We start from the raw sequence: 13,860 nt of genomic DNA on the forward strand, positions 1-13,860 counted from the left end.
GTTCATGTGTCTGTTTCTGAACCAGAGACTATAGCCAGGAGGAGAGAACATGTGACAAGGCCAGGCCCGAACCAGGTGCCCATCCTCAAAACTCAGAACTGGGTTGACCCACCAGCACACGTGGTCTGAAAATAGGGAGGTGATGGTTTCCTAAAGCTAAATATGAGTTCAGTCCCCAGAAGTAGGCATGGATGATGGTGGACCAAATATACAATGCCCACTACATTCACAGTCCCCTTAGGATAAATCTTAAAACTCATGTTTTCTCCCTGTTAGTCATAGTATTCTCCATAAACTAATTTTTCAAAGATAAGAATCCTTTTAAGAGGTGAGACTAGCCTTACCTCCCTCATTAATCTGTCCCAGCCCTTTACCTGGTGTGGTTGACTAGATTAGTCTTCAAAAATGTTTTCTGTGTGATAAAATAAATCGCTTATCTCTAACCACAGACATACATGCAAATGAATGTGAGTAACACTGGTGAGATCAGAATAAGTCCGACAGATTCTACCAATGGCAATTTCCTGGTTGGGGTATTGGTCTATGATTGTGCAAGACGTTACCATTGGGGGAAATTGGGTGAAGGGTACACTGACTCTCTTTGCATTATTTTTTATAATGTGTGTGATTCGATAATTAACATAAAATGATTTAAAGACATCTATTGCCCTGTCCTGAGAAAAATGTGTATTTCCCAACTCTATCAATGGTGGATGTTGGCCGATGAAATGAGCGATGACAATGCTGAGCAGAAGCCTTAAGAGCCAGGTCCAAGTTTGCCATGTTCTTATTGCCCTCTGCCAGGATGAGTGGCAATGTTCTAGATGGAGGTGGCAGGGTGGGTCAGCCTGGGTCCTGGAGGAGAGCACAGCCAGCCCACAGTGGGCATGGACTATGAGTAAGAAAGCAATCTGTGTCACTATGAGTCTGAGGTAGTAGAGGACTCTTACTGTATGGTAACCCAGGGCAGTACTTCTCAGACTCTAGCTTGCTTCAGGATCATCTGAAGAGCTTAACACGCCAGTTTCCGGGCCCTGCCTCCAGACACTCTACTTCAGTCCTTGTGGGGTAGGATGTAAGAATTTGCTTCTCTAACTGGCTGTGTTGATGTGACTCATCTGAAAGCTGTGCTGAGTCACACTGACCTGGTCCACCTAGATCGATAAACCTTCTTTGCTTCTCCAGGGACGCTACTGCCCTTGAACTTTCACAACTTGTTCATGTCCCTCCTACCGCAGAGTCCAGAACTGGGCCAGGAACAGTGCCTGACAAGTGATCAGTGAATCTGCTGAATAAAAAGATAGCCCAGTATTCTTGACAGAACCTAATTTACGAACTCAAGTGAAAAAAATTATCTCTCCAGCCTTACCATCCCAGTAAAATGATGGTAATCTTTACCAACTATGCTTATTTTTTTTTCCTGATTACAAAATAAGAAAATGTTTATTGCAGAAAATTTTATTGCAAACACAAAAATAAGAACCAACCCATAATCTAAACACCCAGAGGAAGCTACTTCAAAACGTGGGTATATATCCTTCCTGTTCCATGTAGCCCATGTTCCATGCCACTCTGATAGAGTGGCATAGGGCACACATCCAGCTTGTATTTCTTCTAGAACTCTTAGCTTCCTTTTACTCTTAACCGTTCTCATCTAATCATTTCCTGTCCTTGTTTGTACAGTCTTCTGCGAGACTTTCACCAGGGCTTTGTCACTAATATTCTTTGTTTTGATGCCTAAAATACAAGCCAGCCACTGATAGAGCCTTGCCCATGAGTTACAGAGTTGCTCTTTCCATCGAATCCAAAGAGATTCTTATGCTGACTCAGGCCCTGCCGCCATTGCCTTTCAGAGTCCAGGCTCCCGTCTGTCTGCCTGGGAACTCCGGCAAGGTGACTCACCAGAGAATCAGACCAGGACACAAACCACCATGGGTCCCAATGGGGCCTGAGTGGGAGCCCTCAAAAGAGGAGTGTCAGGTCTGCTCAGGGGGAGCATGGAGATGTTGGAAATGGCCATAATCGAGAGGCTTAACAGTGGAGACGGATTACCCCTCGTGGTCCAACAAAGGATGGAGAGAAGTCAGCCTTACGGAGTGCCTACTGCATGATTGAGCACCTACTGCATGCTGCATGAGGGGTTTTTGCCAAAGCCCTCTCTTGTCATCTTCACAATCCTCATGTGAGCCAGCTCTTAGCTTTTACATTTTCTAGAGAAGAAGACAATGAGAGTTTACAAGGTTCCGGGACTAATTGTTTGACTCAAAGAAAGGAGAGCAAAATCTTGTTTTGTTTCTAGAGTTTGTTTAGACCAGGAAAAAAAAAGAATGGATTTTTACTTAAGGATAGACTGCTGTGTTTATAGCCCAGAAAGTCTGAGAAAGAATAACTTCAAGGACTATAACATGAAAGAAAAGCTTGTGTTTGACCATGGACAGGTTCTTCCAATCTCAGATCCCAACAACAGAAGGAGACCCCCCTCTACCCTAGGTGGCCAGGGTGGAACCCCAGCCTCTGGAGTTCACCTTTTCAGGTTCAAGACCTTGTGAGCTCCATACCCTTCGGTGTGCCATCTGACCTCCATGCGGCTTCTCACCAGTATAAGAAGGAATGACAATAGTAGTCCCCACATCATAGGGTTTCTTTAAGATTAAAAGAAACACTTTGTAATATGCTTGGTACCATAGTAAAGAGTCAATAAATATTAGCTATCATAATAGTTAGGGAGCATGTTGTACCACCTAAAAGAGGTAACTATAGATCAAAGAAAAGCTTCCTTCACAGGGTGGGAAGTAAACTCGCTACACTTATATTAGCCCCAAAAGTGGCACAAGATGAAAATATAAATAGAATAGAAAACGGTTAGATCATGAATGAGTAACCTTTTCTCAACCATAAGCCAATGACATATGAGGGAAAAAATCCTCCAAATCTAGCCCTGGGTAAGTCAAAGAAGCCATCATAGGCTGCGAAGGGGCCTCGGTTAGTCACTGGTTGCTATGCCAATGCAAGCATCACCCTTCCACCTACTCCCCCATCAACACATTTGAGTAAGTAACGATCATAATAGCATGCACTAAAAAATGCTATTTTTAAAAAAGTTAAGTGTACTTCTGTCAGAAGTCTGGTTTTCAGAAATAATTGCTGTAGGCCAGATCAAGATTTGCACAGAATCCCTAAAATGGGTTGAGTGTAATCATAGAAGAGAAATCTTCTCGTAGACCATTAAGGGACTCTTAGGGGGTTCTTTGATGGGAGCTAAAGGAGGGGGAATCCTCTGAACATTCCAGGCTTGACCAAATGCCCCTCTGTGGTGTCAGAAATTGAGCTGGGGTTAGACAGTCCTCAGTTGACTCTGCCTCTTCCACACCCCAAAGCCCGATGTGGGCCCTGGCCTTCATCATGACTTCTTGAAGCGTTGCTTGAATATCTAGTTTGGTGGTATGTATCTCCAACTTAAGAGGAAAAAAAATTGATCTAAAAATTTAGTTTCTCATAATAAATCCTAAGAAAAACATACCTGACATGTAATAAAATGTATAATAGCAAAAAAAAAAAAACCCAAAAACAAAAAAAAACCAACCCAAACCCCCAAATGTCCAAATTAAATTGCCATGCACCCATATGCTAGAATATGATGAGCTATTAAAAATGAGATGGTCAGAGAACATTTGATGATGTGAGAAATTATTATATATGGTTAAGTGAAGCAAGAAGGTTACAGAGCAGGGGAGTTAGTAAAAAAAAAAAAATCCGAATTTGATGTATGCAATTTTATGCAAATGTATGCATAGGAAAAACTAGTAGTGTGTTACTCTGAAATGTTAATGGTTATTTCTGGATGATAGGATTACAGGTAGCTGTTATTTTTCTTTTGTGCCTTTCTGTATCTCCAAAAACACTTCTTATGATAATTGCCTATTTCTTCTGTCATCAAAGAAAAAAAAATGCAATACATTTTATATTCTAGAGAACTGACGGCCTGCTCTGTGTCTGGTGTTCGAGAAGGCGTGACCTCAGGGAGGGCTGCGCTTGGCTCAGCTGTGGCCAGGCCCCGCCCCAGCCAGGGCACCAGAGGTCACAGCTGAGGTGTTAGCCAAGAGGACTCAGTTCAAGTCTGAGGTGTCTTGGGCTCTCAAAGGATTTGTCAACTCCCCGAAGAAGCATTTTGCATTTCCTGAGCTTGGCCTCACAATCCGTTGGCACATTCTGGTTCCCGGACAACCAAAGACGCTGCCCCAGTGTTAGTTTTCTCATGGAGATTTGAGGCAGAGGCCATTTTGGGGCTATGGAGGCCCCACATAAGCCTTTGTCATTGCCTGGCTCTCTCCCCAAACCCCCATCTATCCCCCAGGCTCAGGAATGCCACCTGAAAAGTGGCCAGAGGAGCCGAGAGCACCATGTCGTGGGTCATTGTGCAGACTACAAAGGGAATTTCTCCAGGTTCAGACCTTCAGCTGCCTGTCCTGAATTTCCTGGCATGAAAATGCAGATTCCTGGGGCCACCCAAAGCCTACCGAAATCTTAAACTCTGGGGTGCATATTTTATGCACCCTAGAACTGGGGTGCCAAGAGCCAGGAAAGGGGAAGTAAGAATGCCTGAGCATCTGGACTAAGTAGTTTACAGAGGATCTGGGCTCTCACTTCTGGACCCTCGAACCTAAAAATACTTCCCCGTTTTTCTTTACTATATGCCTGCCACACCCCTGTGCTTTATATCCTTTATCTCAAAGAATCTTCTCTACCACTGTCCTAGGGAGCTGCGTGACTACCTAGCATGGAGCTATTTCCTAGGCAACCTTAAAGCAAGGCTTAGTTACGCAGGCAAATCCTGGCCTTGGGAGTGGAGGGGATGTGTGCCGCGCTACGCCTTCCCTCTGTCCTGTTCCGGGCCTGGTGGTAAGCCTTCTTGGATCCTGTGGGCAAAGCTGTCGCCCTGGGAATGGCAGAGCAGCAGGATGGGAAGAGCCTTGAGCTCTTACAACTGGACAGGGAAGAGCAGCCATGACCTCATAGCCTTTCATGAGAGAAATGCACCTTTTGGTTTAAGGCTACGGTCCTTTTGGGATCTCCTTGCTGCAGCTGTCAAACCAATATCCAAGATATTGCCCTGACCCGACTGAAGTTTTCCCCAGAAATTTGGAATGAACACTGCTGAGGGCCAGCAGTGGGGGACCCAAAGGTCAGAGCCCAAAGGTCAGAGCCCCAGCCAGCCAGAACAGAGACTTCTAGTACTGGGCAGAGAAAAGCGCGTGAGGCAAACACACAGTGAGGCAGAGGATGGGGAGCGGCATCTTGGAGAAGGTGGCTACTGCCTTTTCCAGTGACATTCCAGCGTCCGGCACAGTTCCTGAAGGACTTGGAAGTGTATCTTGCTTTTAAATGTTATAATGTCGCTCTGGATTCTTTTCGCTCAAGCTTCCTGGATGCTGCTAAATGTCTTATTTTTTTCCTCTCAGAGCTGCTGGTCAATCAAGGCCAACTGAGCCACCCAGGCGCCCCTATCCTCTGAGGGCTTTCTTTAAGAAACCCACCCTTCAATGCATTAACATCACTCCTGCCTTGATCCCCTCACAGCCCCCCTCAGGAATGGCTAGTCATTGTGGAGCTCACCAGGTGGACCATCAGTTTCTTTTTGGGGCCACTTGGTAACTTTTCCTGGTGGTGCAGCAGGGCACATGGTCTGGGAGCTCGTTCCCCCATCATCTGCTTTTTACATCCTGCTCTGAACATGGTGACAGTCATGATTCTGGCCTCTGCCTCCATGCACACTGCCCTGGGCTCTGGAATGCAGTGGAGGACAAGACGTCCCAACCTTTAGTGTCAAGGGCAGTCCCCACTGATGAGTGCTGAATGGGGGCTGGCTGGTGGCCCTTCTCTCCAACCACATGAATCAGGCTTTACCACATGCTGGCTGCCGGGGACACACCACAGACCAGACCCTCCTAGAACCCGAGACATCAGAGTGAGGGAAGCCGCCAGATGTGGAAGAAACGTGCCTGTGGAGTGTTCTCCTGTAGGGGTGGGGTGGGCTGGAACTGCTCAGCCCCCTCATCCTTTGCCTGAGACTCCCCTCCTTGCCCATCTTTGCTGCAGTTGGAGAGATGCCCTTTCAGAGCTAGGGGCGATGGTAAGCTCAGGCCTGAGGGGCTGCTTACTGCACCAGAGTTTCCAACTGTGAGGGAAAAGGGAAAGGGACCTCCTCACAGGTCTGTCTTCAGCCTGTGGTCTCAGGCCCTGAAGGCCTCAGTTACCTGACCCTGCAGGTGATCCTGATGCTCCAGGGTAGGCTGGCCCTGGCTGACCTGGGGAGAGAGGGGAGGCTGAATTGTTTTCTGGCCACATGGAGAACAAGGGAAGCTCAGGCAGGGCCCAGCCCCATCTCATAGCCTCAAGAGTGACCCAGTCCTGCCCATCTCCCAGCTGAGAGGGGCTGAGAAGGGTGGACAAGGGACCTACTCAGGCTTCCCCTATCCTGGAGTTAATCCCACCAGGGCCAGAGAAGGGTAGCCAGAGTGAAGGGAAGAGGTTGGGGGATGGGCAGTGTCACAGAGAAGCTGGTTCAGGCATCAACAGTGCCAGGGCGGACCTGGACATGGATGATGGAGCTGAGGCACCCGGAGGCCCAGACAACCTCCAAGAAGGCACTTTGGGAGAGTGGTGAGAGGAGCTAAGGTGTCTGGCTGGGAGTTCTCTCCAGCTGAGCAGCACACTTCAGAGTTGGAAGGGACGTTGACCTGAGGGGTCCTGGGCAAGCTGGAGTCGGTGTGGGGTGGGGGAAACCACTGTCTCCTAGAGGTCCCCCCAACCCCTGGCATAGGGAGCTATGCAGCTGGAGCAGAACTGGGGGGTTGCACGGTGGGCTCAAGCTACCCCTTGGAGCTGGCCAGGCAGGTTTACAGGATAATGATAGGGGCCCTGGTGTGGAGACTGTTTGCATATGATTTGCATGTGATTTGCACATGAATAACCTACACTTTCTGTTCCCAGGCAATGTTCAAGTTAAATATTAATTGTTGTCGCCCTTCGGGTTTTTATATCTCCATTCTGGCTCCTCTGTTTCTTCTTACCCCCTGGTTGTTAATGACCATGATCTCCAGGTGGCCGGGGAAGAGAAGTGGGGGACCAGGGTGGATAAAGGGCAGCCCCAGCATGGGGGCCACCATACCTCTGCCAGGGGCCTCCAGGGAGGAGAACACAGAGGGGGGCCGGCAGGTGTGGGGGATCAGGTAGCTCCTACACACAGAAACAATATACATATAAAGCCACAGTCCAGTCCTTGTGGCTAGAGGAAATTCCCCGTCCTCCCGGCCCCAGGCAAGGTCTTTTCTCTCCCGGGCCCCAGGCAAGGTCTTTTTTCTCCCCGTAATGTAGGGATCTATGGTCTGGGTCCCAAGCCAGGCCAGAGGTCAGTGTCAGTAACTGCTGACACTGACCTCTTGTCGGCCTGCCCTGGCCCCTCCCACTGCCCAGGTTTCTCTACTTCCATCCTCCTCCTCACCAGTGGCCCCTGCCACAGGCAGCTTGCAGACCCCCACCCCCACCCCCGTCTCAGTTGGAACACCACAGGCTCTGAGACTGACTGTGTGCCTCAATTGAGATCCCGGCTCCGTATTCTAGAAACTGTGCAACTTGGACAAGTAACTTACTATCCATGTGCCTCAGGTTCTCTTCTGGAAAATGGGAGTCAGGCATAGTGCCTGCCTGGCGTGGAGACGGGGCTCCACGCAGGTTAGCCGTAGATCTTCGGGCCCCCAGGTATGGGTCCCCTGGTCACAGTACTGTGCAGGGTGCCCCACGTCACCACTGGGTCGTCCAGCTTCTGCTCAAACACTTCCGGAGGCAAAATCTCACCAGTTCTGTCCTTCTGAGGGTTGTTTAGGCCACACCCATTATAACCACATTAAAGGAACTTGGGAGAACGGAGCTCAGAGCCTTTCCAGGCAGTACCTTCTGTTCTTGATCAGCTCTCATTATGAGAAAAGGCTTCCTTGTGCTGCCTCCTGGCTCTGTCCAGAGTGGACTCGAGTCTGTTTTCTGGAGCAGCGCAGCCTGTAATTCCTCTTCTGTCTGAGAGCCTGTGAGAGATTTCAGGTTGTGCTCCCTTCCTACGCCTCTTCTTCCCAAGCTTCTTAGAACTTGATGTTGCCCCAGAGCATGGTGGACCCCAGAGTGGTCCCCGTGGGGCTCTGATTAGTCGGAAAGAGCCCTCTTTGGAGTTTTCCAGCACCTTGCTCTCTCTTAGCCCTCACAATTGCTCCAAGAGGTAGATGCCATTGGTATCCCCATTTCACAGCTGTGACAACTGAGGCTTAGAGATGCTGAAGAGTTTGTCTCAAATGGCTCAGCTTTTTCACTGGGGAGCCTGGTTCCCCTACACAGGCTGACTGGCTCCAGCCTCCAGCTCCCATCTGCTCCTGGGCTGACTCCCCAGAAGTCTTTTTCTCACAACTGGGTTTTCTTTTCTTTTTCTTCTGTAAGAGGTGAATGACACAACATATGAATCCTTATAGAATCTGCTTGTCTCCATATTTGCACTGTAAGCAATTGGGTATGTAGCAAGCAATGGTCTTTGTTTCTTTTGGCTTCCCTTATAGATCTGAGGCCTTGAATTGTCCTTGGGGGTCCCTTATCCGTAGGGATGCCTAATCTGGCCTTTCTTTTCTGCTGATTGCCTCAGTGTCCGCTTTCCCCCAGGCGACTTGGCATCTCTGTGACAAGGGCACCAAGTTCTTCTCAGTTGCAAGCTCCAACCCAGATTTCTCTTCCTCCCTCTACATTATAATCATGAAACCTGTTCACACATGCTCCTCTCAAGACCATTGTGGGCTGAGCACTCTCAGCGGCCCAGATGCTGGGGTCCTGACTCAGAAAAAACAGTTTCTGGAGGACTTTCTAGGCTAGGTGGTCTGTGAGTTTCCCCCAGGACAAAGAGCCAAGGGCCCACTGAAGCTTGGAAATAACCTCTGGTAACCATGAGCTTATTGGAAACTGCATCTAAATGTTGTATTCTTGTTAACCTCAGCAGAAAAGTCCAGAAATCTCTATAAAACCCAGGCATGCACCAACATGATTAGGGTGGGGGGCTATCATTAGGGAAATGGTGAATAAAGTTGTTATGTTCTTTACATTTTCAAGAAAACAGCTCTGGAATAGGGTTTTCATTGACAACTTCAGGAGCCTGTGGAGTACTAGGAGGCTGGGCGGATTCCGCCTCTATGGGAATATCCAGTGAGTGACTGAGGTTTTATTTTGTAAATCCAAGAGAGAGCACCTGGGAAGAGGAGGCTACTTATTCACATTCTTATCTCCCTAGATAGAGCATAGCTCCTGGCTAGTGAATTTTCTGGTGGGAAGATTAGAAGTTCAAAAATCACCCCTTCATGTGCCAACCATATCCCATGAAGAGGGATCTGGGAGCAGCCTGCGAATTAAGGAGACCTTGTTCCAGCTCTTTTTCTCTGTTCAAGTGCCTCCAGAGTTTAACTTCCTCTCATGGTCCTTAGTCTCTGCAGAATAGACTTGCCTAGAATGGCCGAGGTTGGCCTAGAGCCTCAGTTTCCAAACTTCTAAAATTGTGGTTGTTTCTCTTCGAAAAACAAAACAAAACCAAAAACCCTTGTTTGAAAGTCCAAAGTCAGCCTGCTTTGCTGAATTCTCTGGGAGGGGGTGGGGGTCCCTTTTGCTGTAGGAGAGGTCAGTTTGGAAACCACTCCCTACTTGATCTCTAGATGCTTGTCAGGCCCAGGGGAACCAAAGGTGAATCTGGTTCTTGGAACCTGAACTTAGTCCATATAATTTGGACGTCCCCCTACACAGGGGAGGGAGCTGGAGAGTTGATAGAATTTTGGGGTGCCATGCTTAGTGGCCTCTCTCCTTGCCTCCTTCTCACCTTTTCTCCCACCCACCCATGCTCCTTTTCTCCTTCTCCTCCTGGTTTCTGGAGGCAGGGCCCAGCACCAGTTGTGGTTTTCACTGTGGAACCTAAAGCTGCTGCTAAGTCTTCATCTAGAGAGCTCTCCCAGGCCTACTGAGAGGACACTACGCAACATTCTTCAGTGACATCCCCAGACAGTGGCCCACGCTAACTGGAGAATGGCTGCTGTGGGGTCCATCACGCATGAGTCAAGAGGGACTGCCAAAATAGGTCATTATTTCTTGAATTTATTGCCTCCTTTACCTGAGGTGCAGTGTCAATGTTGCTGGAAGAAATTTCTTTTAATGTCTTGGATCATTAAAACCCAATAATCTCTTTGAAATGGCTTAACTGCTTCCTGCCAGGAGATAAAGTAAATAAAACTGTCGTCTCTGGGTCTGCTGTCACTGTATTGATGCAGTGTTTCTTTTCTTTTCTTTCTTTTTTTTTTTTCATAACTGCATTCATTTTTGTTTAGGCCAATGCATTTATGCCATGCTGCTGGTGTATAAATTTGGTAATTAAATCCTGTTATCTTGACACTATGGGCAGAATAAGAAGCAGTGTGATGCTTCCAAAAGGAAAAACACTGTGAGGAGAGGGAAGGAGGTTTATTTTGTATGTTTAAAAAAAAAAAAATCATTTTCGTGGAGACTTTTTTTAGTGTAGATAGCTGACAGATCCCTGACTAACAGAAAGATCCTTGTGTGGGGAAGGATTCTAATGAATCCTATGAAATTATTCTTCACCTTAGCAGCGTAAAAAGTGTGTGCTATTTGTAATCTCCCATACCCGGAATTTGATCTGAGCCCTCTGGCTTACTAGCTGTGGGACTTCAGAAAGTCTCTTACTTTCCATATCTGGCAGGGAGCTTTTGACTGCAAATAAGAAAAATCCCAGCCCAAAATGACTCCATAATTACAGAAAATGTTTAATATCCTACAATAAGAAGTTCTGGTTTAAGGTAACTCCAGGGATAATGAATTCAGCAGCTCACCAATGTAAATGAAGAGGTCAGATTCTTTCCAGTATTGTCCTTTGCCATCTTCAGTGGACTGGCCCGGGTGCCTAACCTAGACTTGGGATTGTAAAATGGCAGCTTCAGTTCCGAGAATCCCACACAGACCCGGCAAGTAGAGCAGCAGCAGGTCTGTCTCTTTTATCGGAAAGAAAGCTGCTCCTGGAAGCTCTCCAGTAGACCCAGCGTCACATCCTATTGGCCAGGAATGTGTCATGTGCCCACCTCTGAACCAATCACTGGCTGAGGGTATGGAATAATTCTGATTAGCTCAGAGAAATTATAGTTACCTTCTCCTCCCTCCGAGGCTGATAATGGGATCCCTGGAACATCTGGCTGTACAGAAAGTCTGGATGCCTAAGCAAAACCAGGACCCTCTTAGAAAGGAGGATGATGGGTGAGTTGGGTTGGCAACCAATAGTACCTGCTACAATGTCTTTGCGCCTATTTCTTCATCTGTAAAACTCGTTCATAAACACCTACCTTAATATTCCTGTTGTGGGGATTCAAAGAGATGAATAATAAGTGTTCGTTCCCAACCTTTCTGTTGTGGACAGAGTGTCAGCAGGATAGGGAGCTGACAACTTCTCCAGAGGGAGCTGGTTGGTAGGTATGAGTGTGCTTCCCATTCAGTGCCCAGAGGCCAGAGACTCAGTCTTCCACTAATGATGGAATTTTGTGCTGGAATTCTCCCACCAGACATATGGCTGGCCTAGGCCAGTCCTCCAGGTGGGCCTCCTGTAGTCTAGCTTTTACTTTTTCTAAGATGTTTATGAATCATGTAACTGCAGTATGGACAGATGTCCTTGTTTTCCATTGTAAAGGGTGTCTCCAGCTAACAAATGGTGCTTTCTGGGCTTATTCTGATTCCGGTATTGAATCTGTTTCACATTTCACAGGAAGAACAATGCAGGTGAAGCCCATGCTATCTTGGAGCCACCATGCCTCATCATCCCACAAGACCAGATAGGCAGAAATACCAAGGAGGTAAAAGAAGTTCTCTCCTGAAGAGTCGGGAAGTTCTCAGATTAGTAAACAGTGTGAGGGCCAGTAGTTGGAACCCTCATCAACTTGGTCAACACCCTTGTCCAACATAAGGCCTTCCAGACCCAACTCTTGGGAAAGGAGTTCTACCGTGATATTCCTTCCCAACCAGTCTCTCTCGCTCTTTGATAACCCCTTGCACTTGAAGTCCCCTCTTCAAGTCCTTTGGTCCACTAGCTTCACTTCTCTGGAAGAGCCTGTGACTTCTTGTAGAACAAGAGGTTCCACTCTCACCCCTTCCTATGTCTTGCTGGCCACACCAGGGGAGAGACGGGCTTCTAGTATCCCAGCTGTGTGTGACAGCGGAGGTGTGTTGATCCTAATTCCCTACTTCCTCTCTAGTGCTCCTGAGAGGTAAGCACAGCTCACCCAGGCCAAATTTAACTTGCTTGGAGACTACACAATCTTCACTTGTGTGAAGGACAAGTGTTGCTCCTATTAGGAAAGCTTTGTTCTTGGCCTTTCCATAACATTAGCCCTGCCATTATTGCACTCAAAAGCATTTGGCTTTTTTCTTGAATCTGCTATTGTATTACATTACAAGGGCCACACACTGACAATAAAATGGCTCTCTCTGTGGTACCCAGGAGGGACGGCACCAGCTCAGATTATATTCTTTTGGATTCCCCTGATGAAAGAGGGGGGAGGGTTTCACTGCCTGTAGTGGTGCTTTTGGTCTGTGAATGAATTGCTTATTTCATGAAAGGTAGAAGTAGGACGAACATGAGCCTGCTCACCACATTTGAGAGTACCAGAACTAATGGGTAACAAGAGAGGTTTCTACACTTAGGACAAATAGAAGGAAATGCCACATTATCCAGCAGAAAATCAACTTTCAAAATTCCTTATCCCAAGAGGTGGAAAAAAATTAAAGTTATAAGTAGCCTTTAAAAGATTAGATTTGCATATAGTATAATCGTTAGCCAGGAAAACCCAAGGAAATGAACTAAAAAGCTATTAAAACAAAACAATTTCATCTAAAGCTCAGTTAAAAGAAGAAATCAGTAACATTCCTGCATTACTTGGAATATTCAGTCAGAAAAATACAAGAGGCAAACCAAAAAGTGTTGACTTGGAACAAGCTTCTTTCTCTATGGGATTTAGTCAGGCTCCTCCTACCTATTGACCAGCTGTAACTGTAGACATTATGTCCTCAGGAAGGTCTTCCCGGATCCTCTAGACTGAGCAGGTACCCCTTGTAGTGTGTTTTCAGAGCACTCCATGCTTACTTTAGTCAGTAGAATTACCAATTATTGCTCAAGTGTCTTTTCTACTAGACTGTATCCTGAAGGTAGGATAGAGGAGGTCTTCCTCACTACTAGCCTTAGTGCCTTGCATAATACTCTCGAATGAATTAAAGAATGCCCAAAACAGAATATTACTTAGAAGAATCTCTCTTTAGAGAAATGTGTGTACTTTATATGAAGAAACATGACATACTTTACAAAAGATCAAAGACAATTTAAGAAGTTGTGGCCAGGTGCCTTGTTCCTAGGTGGAACAAGGAACAGCTGCATATTGTACAGTTGCCCTTCTGTCCAAAATAATGTAGACTTAACTATAAAGTCAACTGAAATCCTCACGGTATTACTGGGGGAAATGTGAAATGATTCTGGATGGAACAGTCTATAAAAGAAAGTTCTGGAAAAATAAACTGTGAGTTTCCTGCAGGTAACATCCTGTCTCTTCCTCTTTCTGTCCAATTGGTGTCTCACACACAGCATGGCTCAGCGCCCCATGCCAGCTGGGTTCTGTAGAGGGGCAGGTGCTTGAAGATAGCAGGATAGGCAGAAAGTCCCAGGACTAATAAATCTCTGTCTGGTCTTGTACTCCAGAAAGCAGTGAGAGCTCAGCATTGACAAGGTAGGCCTATGAATGGTCT

The sequence above is a fragment of the Neovison vison genome, chromosome 11, assembly GCF_020171115.1.
Source record: "Neovison vison isolate M4711 chromosome 11, ASM_NN_V1, whole genome shotgun sequence".
Classification (NCBI taxonomy): Eukaryota; Metazoa; Chordata; class Mammalia; order Carnivora; family Mustelidae; genus Neogale; species Neogale vison.